This window comes from Rhinoraja longicauda, chromosome 15 (assembly GCF_053455715.1).
Source record: "Rhinoraja longicauda isolate Sanriku21f chromosome 15, sRhiLon1.1, whole genome shotgun sequence".
Classification (NCBI taxonomy): domain Eukaryota; kingdom Metazoa; phylum Chordata; class Chondrichthyes; order Rajiformes; family Arhynchobatidae; genus Rhinoraja; species Rhinoraja longicauda.
Window position 1 is genome coordinate 50,383,708 of NC_135967.1, and position 14,700 is coordinate 50,398,407.

A 14,700-nucleotide genomic window follows, 5' to 3' on the forward strand; every position below is an offset into this window, starting at 1 on the left:
AGGAGCAAAGGGCTTAAGGTGAAGAAGTAGAAGATTGCCACGGCCCAAGCAAACTGGGCACATTTACAGAGTGTGTAAAGGATTATAAAATCATCTAAATTCAGAGTAGGAGCCAGGAACACATATCTGCTGCTTGCCCTGTGCTGTTGTTTTAAAACAGTTAGCTGCTGTTCTGATAGTAACATCAAATCTTTATTTCCCAAAATCGTGGCTTTAGGTCTGTCTACATTTTTTTTAATGGGCATCCCTGCATTTTAAATCAGTGACCCCTAGTTCGTTTCTCCCAGAATGGAATCATTATCTGCACATTCACCTGGTCAAGATCTTTCTGAGTATATTCTCTAAAAATAAATCCCACTTTCTCACATTTGTGCTGCAGCGGATTAAATGTTCGGCTGTTCAACCTTTCACAGATTAATCTAGGCAAACAGCACGGAAATAGACCCTTCCGACCAAGATGACCCAACTACACTAGTCAACCTGCCCGCGTTTGGCCCATATCCCTCTCAACCTTTCCTATCCATGTACCTGCCCAAATGTATTTTGAATGCTGTCATGGTACTTGGCTCAACTACCTCCTCTGGCAGCTCGTTCCAGATACCCACCACCCTTTCTGTGTATTTGCTTAAAAGACAACCTGTCCTTCCCAATATCACCCTAGCAATATTACCGTCACCAAACATAAATGAGTAAAAAGAATAAGGTGCAACAAGAAATTATCTTTCTCGTCAATTCATTCATTAATGTTCGGAGAACTGTATGTCAGTGGAAAAATTACTGCCCGAAATAAAAACACTCAGACGAGAAATCCCTGAGATTGGGGATGTGTTGGATAGGAACACTTACTGCGAAGTACTTCCAACAATTCATTTCTTTCACCTGAATAATAGTCTCACACAGACCTCCCAACCCTTCCGAATTTGGCAGGAAGTTTCCGCTTTCTTTTTTCATTTCCTCTATTCCGATTTTGCCTCATATTTTTCCGCAAAGCACATGCCCCACCGCTCGTCTGTCTAGCCTCTGTACTCACCCCCCACCGCTGTACTCGCCCCACCGCTGTACTCGCCCCCCACCGCTGTACTCACCCCCCACCGCTGTACTCGCCCCACCGCTGTACTCGCCCCCCACCGCTGTACTCACCCCACCGCTGTACTGACCCCACCGCTGTACCCGCTCCCCACCGCTGTACTCACCCCCCACCGCTGTACGCGCCCCGCCGCTGTACTCGCCCCCCCACCGCTGTACTCGCCCCACCGCTGTACTCACCCCCCACCGCTGTACTTACCCCCCACCGCTGTACTCGCCCCCCCACCGCTGTACTCCCCCCACCGCTGTACTCACCCCACCGCTGTACTCGCCCACCGCTGGCCTTTTCATTCAACAGGCGGCTCAGTCTGAGACCCCCACAGTCTTCACACAGGATGAGCTCAGCAAACTAAAGTCCGACTGAAACGGGTGGTGCGGAAATGATTCAACCTCTGCAAGAGAATAAGTTGAAAGAGCTGGACAAGACCGAGCTGAACATCGCCGTGACGGGAGAGACAGGTGCAGGAAAATCCACCTTGATCATAGTGACAGCTACTCGATTCACAGAGAATGATGCAAACCTTGCCAAGGAGATTAAGCGGCTGGGGAAGAGGTTCTACTTTGTTCGCTCTAAGATTGATGTTGACCTTAATGCAATGCGGGAGGAAGGGAGGGAATCTGATGAAAATGCAGAACTGGAAAAGATCCGGAGTGAGTGCTTCAGTCGGTTGGGAAAGGCCGGGATCCCTGATCCCATCGTGTTCCTGATATCCAGTTTTAAGAAGGAAATGTATGATTTCCCTCGGTTGATGGAAGCACTTGCAGATGATTTACCAAATATGAAGAAATCTGTCTTTGTCCTGGCCCGTCCCAACCCCAGTGTGGAGGTTATTCGGAAGAGACGTAAGGTGTTGAAGACACGTATCTGGATGTTGGCGATCATCTCGGGAGGAGTGGGAGCGGTCCCAGTCCCAGGTCTCTCTGACGCATGTGACATTGGGATCCTGATTGGAGCGATAATCTATTTCCGTGAATGCCTGTGTCTGGATGATGCTTCTCTCCGCAGACTGGCCGAGAGAACAGGCACATCCGTGGGCGAGCTGAAAGCCGCGGCTGATTCTTTCCTGCTGGGAGAAATATCTGCACCAGTAATAGTAAGGCTGGGTTTGGGTGGGGCGGCCCTCGTTACTGTTTCAGCCGTGGAAGCCGCTCTTTATTTTATCCCGGGCATTGGTTCCATTTTTGGAGCAGGGTCATCATATCTAATGACCTACTCGATACTGAGTGACGCGCTGGGGCGTCTAGTGGGGAGCGCAGAGAAGGTGCTCGCTTTTGTCAAACGTGCCAAGTAACCGTTCTGCACCAATATCCATCCCGTCAGTCACGTCGTGCTGGGCTTCATATATGAAGAAAGCTAACGCCAAATTGTGCGCTAATTCTACTCTAACTGATTGCTGTTTGCTTGGAGCTATCCATTAGTACGTCTAGGCCCACGTGGTCTCCCGTTTGCTAACCACATTAACTCTCCCTCCCATTCCCACACTGACCTTTCTGTCCTAGACCTCCTCCACTATCAGAGTGAGGCCACACACAAATGGAGGAGCAGCATCTCATATTTCGCTTGGGCAGCTCACAACCCAGCGGGATGAATATTAATTTGTCCAATGTCAAGTAGGCCTTCCTTCCCCTCTCTCTCCGTCCCTCCCCCATTCCAGTTTCTGGACTGGTTTCACTGTCCTCCGGATTGAATTGTACTGATTGTATCCCTCCTTGTCACCTTCCCCTCAGCCAATGATCCACTCTACATTTCCCTTCAGCAGCGTCCCCTTTGATCTCGCGTTTTCACACCTTACCCTTCCATATCTCTATGTCTCCCTCCTACTTGACTATCACTGAACAAGGGACTCGACCCAACACGTCACCCATTCCTACTTTCTGAGATGCTGCCTGTCCCACTGAGTTACCCCAACATTTTGTGCTTATCTTCATGTTCTCCTGAGATGCTGCCTGGTCAACTCAGTTCCTCCAGCACTTTGTGACTTTTTTTTGTAAACCAGCATCTGCAGTTCCTTATTCCTGCTGTTTGCTGTAATAATGTTTGGAAACATTTCTCACCCATTTTGAAATTTCTGAGGCAGTCGTACATGACTGAGGGAGGGGCACTCAGTTGAACAGGCGGCCATCAGGGATCTGCGACCATATTTTGGACAAGTTCAGAGTGTCCTGGTCCAAGCATCAACACTGTGTTTGTGGTCTGGTCATGTTCAGCTTGCTGTGCATCGGATCTTGCTGTGTGCATGTTGGCGCCCATGTTTCACACGCCACAGCTACCAATCCCCTAATTATCTTATATGTTTCAATAAGATCCCCCCTCATCCTTCTAAATTCCAGTGTATACAAGCCTAATTGCTCCAGCCTTTCAACATACGACAGTCCCGCCATTCCGGGAATTAACCTAGTGAACCTACGCTGCACGCCTTCAATAGCAACCCTATGCGGCAACATCGCAGTTAGAAGGGTCCAAATTGATCCCACCCCAACCCCACCCCCTCACCAACCTCCCCCCCACTCCCTCTCTCCGAGATGCTGCCTGACCCGCTGAGTTACTCCAGCATTTTGTGATACCCTCGATTTGTACCAGCATCTGCAGTTATTTTCCTACACAAAATGCTGCAGTAACTCAGTGGGACAGGCAGCAACTCTGGGGAGAAGGATTGGGTGACGTTTCAGGTTGAGACCCTTCGCCAGACTGCTTCAGACTTTAACATTAACTTCTACTAAAACTCCCGTCTTCCTCCACCCTCGTCATTTAACCAGATCCACAGTTCACCCCATTGTATCCCTCCAGAGAGCAAACCCTCACTGGCGAGCAATGGGCCCTCACTGGCCAGCAATGGGCCCACACTGGCCAGCAATGGGCCCTCACTGGCCAGCAATGGGCCCACACTGGCCAGCAATGGGCCCACATTGGCCAGCAATGGGCCCTCACTGGCCAGCAATGGGCCCACATTGGCCAGGCACCGTCCTGCCTGAGGTCATTTGCTGCCAGCCCTGTTTAGTCCTGGGCTTTCCTCGCCTCCAACTCTTCACTCCCCCCCCCCTCCCCCCCACTCCCACCCTGTACTTTCACTCTGAAGAACGTTCTCACCCACCGAAACATCACCCATCCCTCTGCCCCACAGATGCTGCCTGACCCGCTGAGTTACTCCAGCACTTTGTTAAACGTCACCTATCCATGTTCTCCACAGATGCTGCCTGACCCGTTGAGTTACTCCAGCATTGTCTGTCTATCTTTGGTATAAACTTGCATCTGCAGTTCTTTGATTTTGTCTCGCCAAATCTTGTTTGTGGGTACACGGTTTCCGGGTAACACCCTTCCTTTCTCGGAAAGCATTTGTTTTCTCGGCTGCAGTTTCGTTTCCACTCCGGGGTCGCAGTTTATGTGGAACAAAAGACGACAATATCGTGGTTACAAACGTGTCCAAATTGCCCCCCACCCCCGTGATGTATTCAGTCCAATGTCCTTGACCCCAAACTCACACACACGCATATACACACACACACACACGCACACACACATACACATACACACACACACGCACACACATACACACACACACGCACACACATACAAACACACACACACCCCACACACACCCACGCACACACACACGCACACACACACACATACAAACACACACACACCCCACACACACACACACACATACACACACACGCACACACATACACACACGCACACACACACGCACAGGCACACACACACACACGCACACACACACACACACGCGCACACACACACACGCACACACACACGCACACACACACGCACACACATACACACACACACACATCACACCTCACTCGTGTCCCCTCGGTACCCTGCAGCTCTGCCCTTGCTCCCCCTCCCCCAGGCACAACAGGGACAGAGTCCCCCTTGTCTTCACCTTCCACCCCATCAGCCGTCACATCCATCACATAATCCTCCGGCATCTTCACCACCTCCAACGGGATCCCACTACTCACCACATCTCCCCATCCCCACCACTTTCCACTTTCCCCAGAGACCGTTCCCTCCGCAACTCCCTGGTCAACTCGCCCCTTCCCGCCCTACCCATCCCCTCCCCAGGTATTTCCCCTGCAACCGCAGGAGATGCAACACCTGTCCCTTTACCTGCTCCCTCGACTCCATCCAAGGACCCTGACAGCCCTTTCATGTGAGGCAGAGGTTCACTTGCTCCTTCTCCAACCTCATCTCCTGTATCTGCTGTTCCAGGTGTGGACTCCTATATATCGGGGACACCAAGCAAAGGCTCGGAGATCGTTTCGCAGAACACCTCCGCTCAGTCTGCCTAAACCTACCTGATCTGCCGGTTGCTAAACGCTTTAATTCCCCCTCGCAATCCCACACTGACCTTTCTATCCTGGGCCTCCTCCATTACCAGAGGGAGACCCAGCGCAAATTGGAGGAACTGCACCTCATATTTCACTTGGGCAGCTTGCACCCCAGTGGTACGAACATTGACCTCTAACTTCAAGTAACCCTTGCTCTCCCTCTCTCGCCATCCCTTCCCTTTCCCAGTTCTGCTGTTTGTGTCTCCGACTACATTTTATCTCTGTTTTCTTTGTTGTTCCCTTCTCCCAGATAACAACACGTTAGTCAGGAACTGGTGTTAGGTAAACTGTTGGGACTGAAGGCAGACAAATCCCCAGGGCCTGATGGTCTGCATCCCAGAGTACTCAAGGAGGTGGCCCCAATGTTCTCTCGACTTTGGGTCAGTTCTTGTGGACTGGAGGGTAGCCAATGTTGGTTTTGAAGCCGAGGTTTGAATCTATTCGTACTCCCTCTCCCCTGACTTCATTCTGAAGGGTCTTGACCCGAAACGTCACCCATTGCTTCTATCCAGAGATGCTCCCTGTCCCGCTGAGTTACTCCAGTATTTTGTGTCTGTCTTGTTTCCCCCCCGTGATGTATTCAGTCCATTGCCGGTGACCCCAGACTGGGCTTGTTTATATAATGTGCGCAGCCGCAGAGTTACAGCCTTACAGCGCCTGCAGCGCCAGAGACCCGGGTTCGATCCTGACTACGGTTTCTGTCTGGACAGATTCTCCCTGTGACCTGCGTGGGTTTCTCATTGTCGGTATAATTGTCGCCTAGCCGTCTCTGTTTCCACACTGCCCCGGGTCTGAGGGGCTGAGTCGCGCCGGCGGGTAAAGTGTAAAGTCACTCGGCGCACACAGATCTTGAGCCTTATTGATAAGGTGCAGCAATCCATCCAAGTACTTGACACGAAGGCATCACAAAATGCTACAGTAACTCAGCGGGTCAGGCAGCATCTCTGGAGAGAAGGAATGGGTGACGTTTCGGGTCGAGACCCTTCGTTACGCTGATGTCGGGGGGGGGGGGGGGGCGGGACCAAGAAAGGATATGGGTGGAGACAGGAAGACAGTGGGTGAACTGGGCAGGGGGAGGGGGAGAGAGGGACAGAGGAACAAGTATTGACAAGGTGAGAGGCACGCAGCGAACTGGAGCGGCGACCACAGCGGACTGGAGTAGCCGGCGGACGTTCACTGACGGAGTCTCGTCCTGAACCGAAGTAGGTAAGGACTAGAACTGGAGCAGCGGCACTGGAAACTGTTCAAACACTCAGTGAGACAGGCAGCAGCCGCGGAGAGAATCTGTCATCCGTTTCTGAGTTATCTCCCTCCAGAGATGCTGCCTGTCCCGCTGAGTTACTCCAGCTTTTTGTGTCTATCTCTAAGTCATCAAATCTGAGTTGAGTGTTTCAGCTCCAGGATCCATTGGCTGCCTGGGCTGCTGAAGGTTTCCAGCGTTTGATTTTATTTTTATTTCACGTCTCCAGGGCACTTGGTTTTCATTAACTGGATGAATTGAAATGAGAGTTGGCAAAAGTGCGGCTTGGAATCGTGTTCACTGGGTTTGATCGACCAGGGCAGCAGTTGTGTGCGTGTGTGTGTGTGAGCGAGAGAGAGAGAGAGAGTGTGTGTGAGTGTGTAAGAGAGAGTGTTAGTTTTTATCTTGCTAAACCTTGCTTGCGTGTAAACTAAACACCTTTCTCGGAAACATTTGTTTTCGCGGTTGCAGTTTCGTTTTCACTCCCAGGTCGCAGTTTATGCGGCAACATCGCAGTTAGAATCGTGTCCAAATTGGTCGCCCCCCCCCCCCCCCCCGTGATGTATTCAGTCCATTGCCGGTGACCCCAGACACAGACACACATTTCACACTCACACACACTTCACCCCCCCCACGCTCTGCCCTCTAATGCCTCCAACCTTATCATTCCCCTGCCCTGCACGGCCCGATTTTACCTTCTCCCTAAAATCCATAAACAGAACGGGACAAACAATGTCCCGGCAGACCTATTGTTTCTGTCTGTTCATGTCCCACCGAACTTATTTCCACCTACCTCGACTCCATCCTATCCCCCCCCCTCCCGTAAAATCCCTCCCCACCTACGTCCAAGACACCTCACACGCTCTCCATCTCCTCGATAACTTCCGGTTCCCAGGCCCCCACTCCCTCATCTTTACCATGGATGTCCAGTCACTCTACACTTCCATCCCCCACAAGGATGGTCTCAAAGCCCTCCGTTTCTTCCTTGACCGTAGAACCAGCCAATCCCCATCTACTAACACGCTCCTCCGCCTAGCAGAGCTGGTTCTTACCCTTAACAACTTCTCCTTTGACTCCTCCCACTTCTTCCAAACCAGAGGCGTAGCTAAGAGCACTCGCATGGGCCCTAGCTATGCCTGCCTCTTTGTCGGGTACGTCGAACAATCCCTGTTCGGGGCGTACACCAGCCCCATCCCCGAACTCTACCTCCGCTACATTGACAACTGTATTGGTGCTGCCTCTTGTACCCATGAAGAACTCACTGTCTTCATACATTTCCTCAACAATTTCCATCCTGCTCTTAAATATACTGGACCATCTCCGACATCTCCCTACCGTTTCTGGACCTCACCATCTCCATCACAGGAGACAGACTAGTGACTGACATTTACTACAAACCCACTGACTCGCACAGCTATCTGGACTACACTTCTTCCCACCCTGACTCCTGCAAAAAGTCTATCCCCTACTCCCAATTCCTCCGTCTACGCCTCATCTACGCCCATTTCACACTAGGGCATCAGAGATGTCTTCATTCTTCAGGAAACGGGGCTACTTCCCACCCTCTTCCATTATAGATGAGGCTCTCACTAGGGTCTCTTCAATATCCCATAGCTCTTCTCTTGCTCCCCCTCCCCCCATTCGTAACAAGGACAGAATCCCTCTTGTCCTCACCTTCCACCCCATCAGCCAGTGTATCCAACAAATCATCCTCCAACATTTCCGTCACCTACAACGGGACCCCACCACTGGCCACATCTTCCCATCTCCTCCCCTTTCTGTGTTCCGCAGGGACCGTTCCCTCCGTAACTCCCTGGTCCACTCGTCCATTCCTACTCAAACCACCCCCTCCCCAGGCACTTTCCCCTGCAACCGCAGGAGATGCAACACCTGTCCCTTTACCACCCCCCCCCCCTTGACTCCATCCAAGGGCAGTCTTTCCAGGTGAGACAGAGGTTCACCTGCACCTCCTCCAACCTCATCTATTGTATCCGCTGCTCTAGATGTCAACGTCTTTGCATCGTTTCGCTCAACACCTTCGCTCAGTCCGCCTTAACCAACCTGATCTCCCGGTGGCTGAGCACTTCAACTTCCCCTCCCACACCCAGCCTGACCTTTCTGTCATGGGCCTCCTCCAGTGCCATAGTGAGGCCCACCCGAAAATTGGACGAACAGCACCTCATATTTCGCTTGGGCAGCTTACAGCCCAGCGGTATGAACATTGACTTCTTTAGATAGTTCCTCTGTCCCTCTCTTCCCCTCCCCCTCCCAAGTTCTCCCTCTGTCTTCCTGTCTCCACCTATATCCTTTTTTTGTCCTACTCCCCTGACATCAGTCTGAAGAAGGGTTTCGACCCGAAACGTCACCCATTCCCTCTCTTCTAGATGCTGCCTGACCTGCTGAGTTGTTCCAGCATTTTGTGATACCTTCGATTTGTACCAACATCTGCAGTTATTGTCCTACCAGGACATCAGGGTTGGTAACAAATGAGGTCAGGCAGGGCGGGTCCCATGTGCTGGGAAAGGTGTGAACTGAAGGAAACAATGTGAACTATGCAGCTGATTAAACAACCAGGGTGGGGGATGGGGAGAGCGAAGGTGAGAGGTATATTCGTAGGTTTATTTTAAAGTCTAATTTCTTTATTCTGCAGAGGCAACTTGTTCCTGAGAATCACTGGGAGATTCACAGCAAGTTCCTGTCACAGGGTTTGTATCCCAACACAACTAGAGAGCAGTCCTGAACTACTATCTACCTCTCCCAGGGCCCTCTGACTATCTTTGATCAGACTTTACCAGCATTACCTTGCACTAAACGTTATTCCCTTATCGCGTATCTGTACAGTGTAAATGGCCCAATTGTAATTCCGCTGACTGGATAGGACACAACAAAAACTTTTCACTGTACCTCTGTCCACATGATAATAAACTAAACTGAACTGAACCGAATTAAGCTGGAAAGAGCTGAGAAGATTTATGGGAATGTTTCCAGGACTCGAAAACGAGCTCTAGGGAGAGGTTGGGCAGGCTGAGACTTTATTCCTTGGAGCGCAGGAGGATGAGGGGTGATCTGAACGACGCGTTTAAAATCATGAGGGAAATTGATGGTGAATGCACAGTCTCTTACCCGCGGTAGTGGAATCAAAAACAAGAGGGCTTAGGGTTAAAGTGAGGGAGGAAAGATTTCATTGGAACCTGAGGGGCAACTTTTTTACTCAGAGGGTGGCGGGCATGTGGAACCAGCTACCAGAGGAAGTCATTGAAGCAGGAACCATCACAGCATCTAACGGACATTGGACAGTCGCATGATAGGACAGGTTTATAAAGCTGTGGGCCAATTGCAAACATGTGGGACTAGCCTGGATGGGGCATTGTGTCGGCACGGACCAGTTGGGCCAAATGACGTGTATTGATTGAGGGATATACTTTGCAGCCTTACATACACCTCTGCTACAGAAAGAACCAGTAGCAACCTAGCCTAACATCGGTAGTGGGGAAAATGCTAGAGTCAGTTATTAAAGATGTGACAGCACCACATTTGGAAAGTGGTGAAATCATCGGACAAAGTCAGCATGGATTTACCAAAGGCAAATCATGTCTGACGAATCTTATAGAATTTTTCGAGGATGTAACTAGTAGAGTGGATAAGGGAGAACCAGTCGATGTGTTATATCTGGACTTTCAGAAGGCCTTCGACAAGGTCCCACATAGGAGATTGGTGTACAAACTTAAAGCACACGGTATTGAGGGTTCAGTGTTGAGGTGGATAGAAAATTGGTTGGCGGACAGGAAGCAAAGAGTAGGAATAAACGGGTCCTTTTCGGAATGGCAGGCAGTGACTAGTGGGGTACCGCAAGGCTCAGTGCTGGGACCCCAGTTATTTACAGTGTATATTAATGATTTGGACGAGGGAATTGAATGCAACATCTCTAAGTTTGCGGACGACACGAAGCTGGGTGGCAGTGTTAGCTGCGAGGAGGATGCTAGGAGGCTGCAGAGTGACTTGGATAGATTAGGCGAGTGGGCAAATGCATGGCAGATGCAATAGAATGTGGATAAATGTGAGGTTATCCACTTTGGCAGCAAGAACAGGAAAGCAGAGTATTACCTGAATGGTGACCGATTGGGAGAAGGGGAGATGCAACGTGACCTGGGTGTCATGGTGCACCACTCATTGAAAGCAAGCATGCAGGTGCAGCAGGCAGTGAAGAAAGCGAATGGTATGTTGGCATTCATAGCAAGAGGATTTGAGTTTAGGAGCAGGGAGGTTCTGCTGCAGTTGTACAGGGCCTTGGTGAGACCGCACTTGGAGTATTGTGTGCAGTTTTGGTCTCCTAACCTGAGGAAAGACGTTCTTGCCTTAGAGGGAGTACAGAGAAGGTTCACCAGATTGATCCCGGGGATGGCGGGACTTTCATATGAGGAAAGACTGGATAGACTGGGCTTGTACTCGCTGGAATTTAGAAGACTGAGGGGGGATCTTATAGAAACATAAAATTCTTCCGGTGGCGCTATGGACTGAGTAAGTCGCACGCCAACTAGCTCCGTGAACATTTTGATTTAAGAAGAGAGGAACGGGATGGGCCCGTTGCAACTTACCGGCAATTCTCAACGAAGGGTGGGTGACGTCATCAGATCGCGACTTTTAATAGTAAATGTCGACAAGTCGCACCCCCCATTAAAAACCGTTAAAAAAGGAACGGTTAGAACAAGACTGTTGGAAGAAGAAGAACCAGGACAGATGGAAGCCTCTGCTTCAGCCCAAACTTCAGCATTGACTCAGGAAGAAACTTCCAAACGAACCCGGAATCCACAGCCAAAAAAAATTGGTTTGGAAGAATTTCGTAGCGTTGTTGGTGAGGAGCTTTCAGGTATGAAGTCTCAAGTAACAAATATGACGGTTGAACTCCAAGAGATGAAAGTTGAATTAGTATCGCTTAAAGGAATGAAGGGGGAAATACTAACTATTATTAAGGATCAGTTGGCTACATCAAAGGCTGAAATATGTGAAATCATGAATGAACACATGGAGGAAGTAACCTCCAAGCTACAAACGTTGGACTCCGATTTTTCCAGTAAGGTGAACCACATCACTGAGTCAATACAACAACATGATGAGGCTATATGTGAGTTGGAAACTTTAGCCGAGACGAGTGCTGAAACAACAAAAGCAGTATTGACGGAGACTCAGCGTTTATCTGATTTATTGATGAAATTAACTGAAAAATGTAGTGACCTAGAGGGTCATTCTAAACGACAAAATTTAAGAATTCTTGGAGTTAAAGAAGGTAAAGAGAAAGCTAAAAACCTTCGTGACTTTACTGCTGAGCTGTTACAAGAAGTTTTGAAAATGGACTCAAAGCCCTTGCTGGATCGAGCCCACAGAGCACTGAGAGCACGGCCAGGTGCTAACGCCCCTCCAAGGCATTTGATACTGAAGGTGCATTATGCTCACATTTTAGAAGATATGCTGTCGAGAATTGTTAGTAACAGAACTTTATCATTTCAAGGCGATGAGATTCGCATCTTCAGAGATTACCCTGCTGAAGTGGTCAAGAAAAGAGCACACTGTTCAATGAGTCAAGATCTATTCTTAGGAAGATCCCAGCGCTCAGATTTGGTATGTTGTATCCAGCAAAACTTCAAGTTACCTACAATCAAACAGAATCCTTTTTTACTGACCACAATAAAGCACTGGAATTCGCTCGGGAGATCGAAAGGTCACTGAAGGGTTGAATATGACTTCACGGCTTTATTAATTGGCAGACAACTGATTGGACTTTAAAATATTAAAACCTAAAGATTTAAGCTTAGTGTATATACTATACGAATATTAACCGTAACTAATTACTATTAATCAAAAAACATATATATTTTTATTAATCATTACTAATAAGAAGTACAAGTAATATTTGATTTATGTAAACTTTACTTCGAACACTTAATTAATATACCTTAGACAGAAAAATCGATTTATTATAGACTAATTAGTTTCGGGCCTGCCCAGTTCAACTCTCTTTTATAAAAAAAAACAAAAAACAACAACTTCGTTAAAAAACAGAGCTAGTATTATTTTATTTTTACATCCCACGGAAGTCCTTAGATTTTTTGCCACCTTAGGGTGGCTATCACTAACTGCACTAATTGTAGTTGTAGTTTTAGTTGTTTCTTCTTTTTTCCTGCACTCTTTTAACCTTTTATATATTGATTTTTTTTTAGATTCAATTTTTATTATTATGTCATTTTTCAGAATTTATATACCTTTGGGAGATATTTCCGGGAGACATTCTACATAGTACAAAAGATCATCCACCCTTCATTCAAGAAAAATGTTGTAGTTCGGGTGCCAGGCCATTTGCTTTATTATAGACTCTTTATCGGTTAAGATGCAAGATACTACTAGGAAAACAGGGGGTAAAGGTATTACATTTTGTAGTTGGAATGTCAAAGGTATTAATGAACCAATTAAAAGAGGTAAAGTACTTTCACATTTAAAATCTATTGATGCTGATATAATGTTCCTTCAGGAAACTCATCTCAAAAATGTAGCACATAATAGATTGAACGGCAAATGGATTGATAAATTATTTCACTCATCATTTCCCTTTAAATCAAGAGGTGTTGCCATTTTAATTCGTAAGGGTATACCATTTATACATACTTCCTCTATAGTCGACACTGAAGGTAGATATGTTATATTAGTGGGAGAACTATATTCTACAAAATTGATATTGGTGAATGTCTATGCACCAAATTTTGATAATCCGTTATTTAAAAAAATTTTTTTTAATACCATTCCAGAATTTGGACAATATAACTTGATAATTGGAGGAGATTTAAATTGTACATTAGATCCTTATTTGGATAGATCGTCAACTCAAAGGAAAACAAAATCCAAGTCGTGTGAATTATTAAACTCTTATATAAATAGTGCAAATATAAAAGATGTTTGGAGAATTGAAAACCCTTCAGGCCGAGAGTATTCATTTTATTCACCAGTGCATAAAACTTACTCAAGAATTGACTATTTGGTGGACTCCAAACTTATTCCTTATACGTATAAATCAAAATATCATAATATTATTATATCCGATCATGCCCCTTTAACATTTAGGGTAAAACTCCAAGGAGTAACGGGGAAACAGACCAATTGGAGATTTAATCCTCAAATTTTAAATGACACAGCATGTTATGACTATCTTAAATCGCAATTTGAAACTTTTTTTTACGCAAATGACCTCCCTGAAACACCTGCGTTCCTGCTTTGGGAAACATTTAAAGCGTTTGTGAGAGGATGTATTATTGCCTTTCAAGCGTCTCAAAACAAGAAGAAGCGGGTTGAACAACATGACCTAGAAAGTCAGATAAAACAGTTAGACATAACAAATGCCATCGCTCCCTCTATTGAAATACATAATAAAATTGCAGCTCTCAAATATAAGTTAAATTATATACTCTCAGCTCATATTTTAAGGCTTTTTCAATATACTAAACAAAAACATTTTGAATTTGGAGATAAACCACAGAAATTGCTAGCACGTCAACTCCGTAAATTAGAAGATGATTCTACAATTCATAAAATTAGATCAGAAAACGGAGATTTGCTTAAACTACCCAAGGATATTAATCAGAGATTTTTGCAATTTTATCAGTCATTATATTCATCAAAAATAACAGATAGCTCTGCGCAGATGCAAAACTTTTTGCAGGAATGTAACCTTCCTGGTTTGAATGTGAGTGACAGAAATTCACTGGGCGCAGAAATAACTATGAAAGACGTTAAATCCATGAAAAATGGGAAGACTCCTGGTGTTTAAAGGCGTGACTATATACAGTTTGCAAACGTGGAGAGATCAAATCACTAAATTTTTTATAAAATTCATTATTTAAGCCGTCAGGGCCAGGAGTCTTCCCATTTTTCATGGATTTAACATCTTTCAAAGAGACTATTAAACGAAGATTTAGCAATCATCTCGCTAGATGCTGAAAAAGCATTTGATCAAGTAGAATGGCCCTATCTTTTTT

At 47.0% G+C, this 14,700-nt stretch overlaps 1 pseudogene; it reads left to right on the forward strand.

Moving 5' to 3' along the window:
• Positions 1–6,570: 6,570 nt before the first annotated feature.
• The window catches only part of LOC144600732 (interferon-inducible GTPase 5-like), a 41,080-nt pseudogene continuing 32,950 nt past the window's right edge, over positions 6,571–14,700 (forward strand).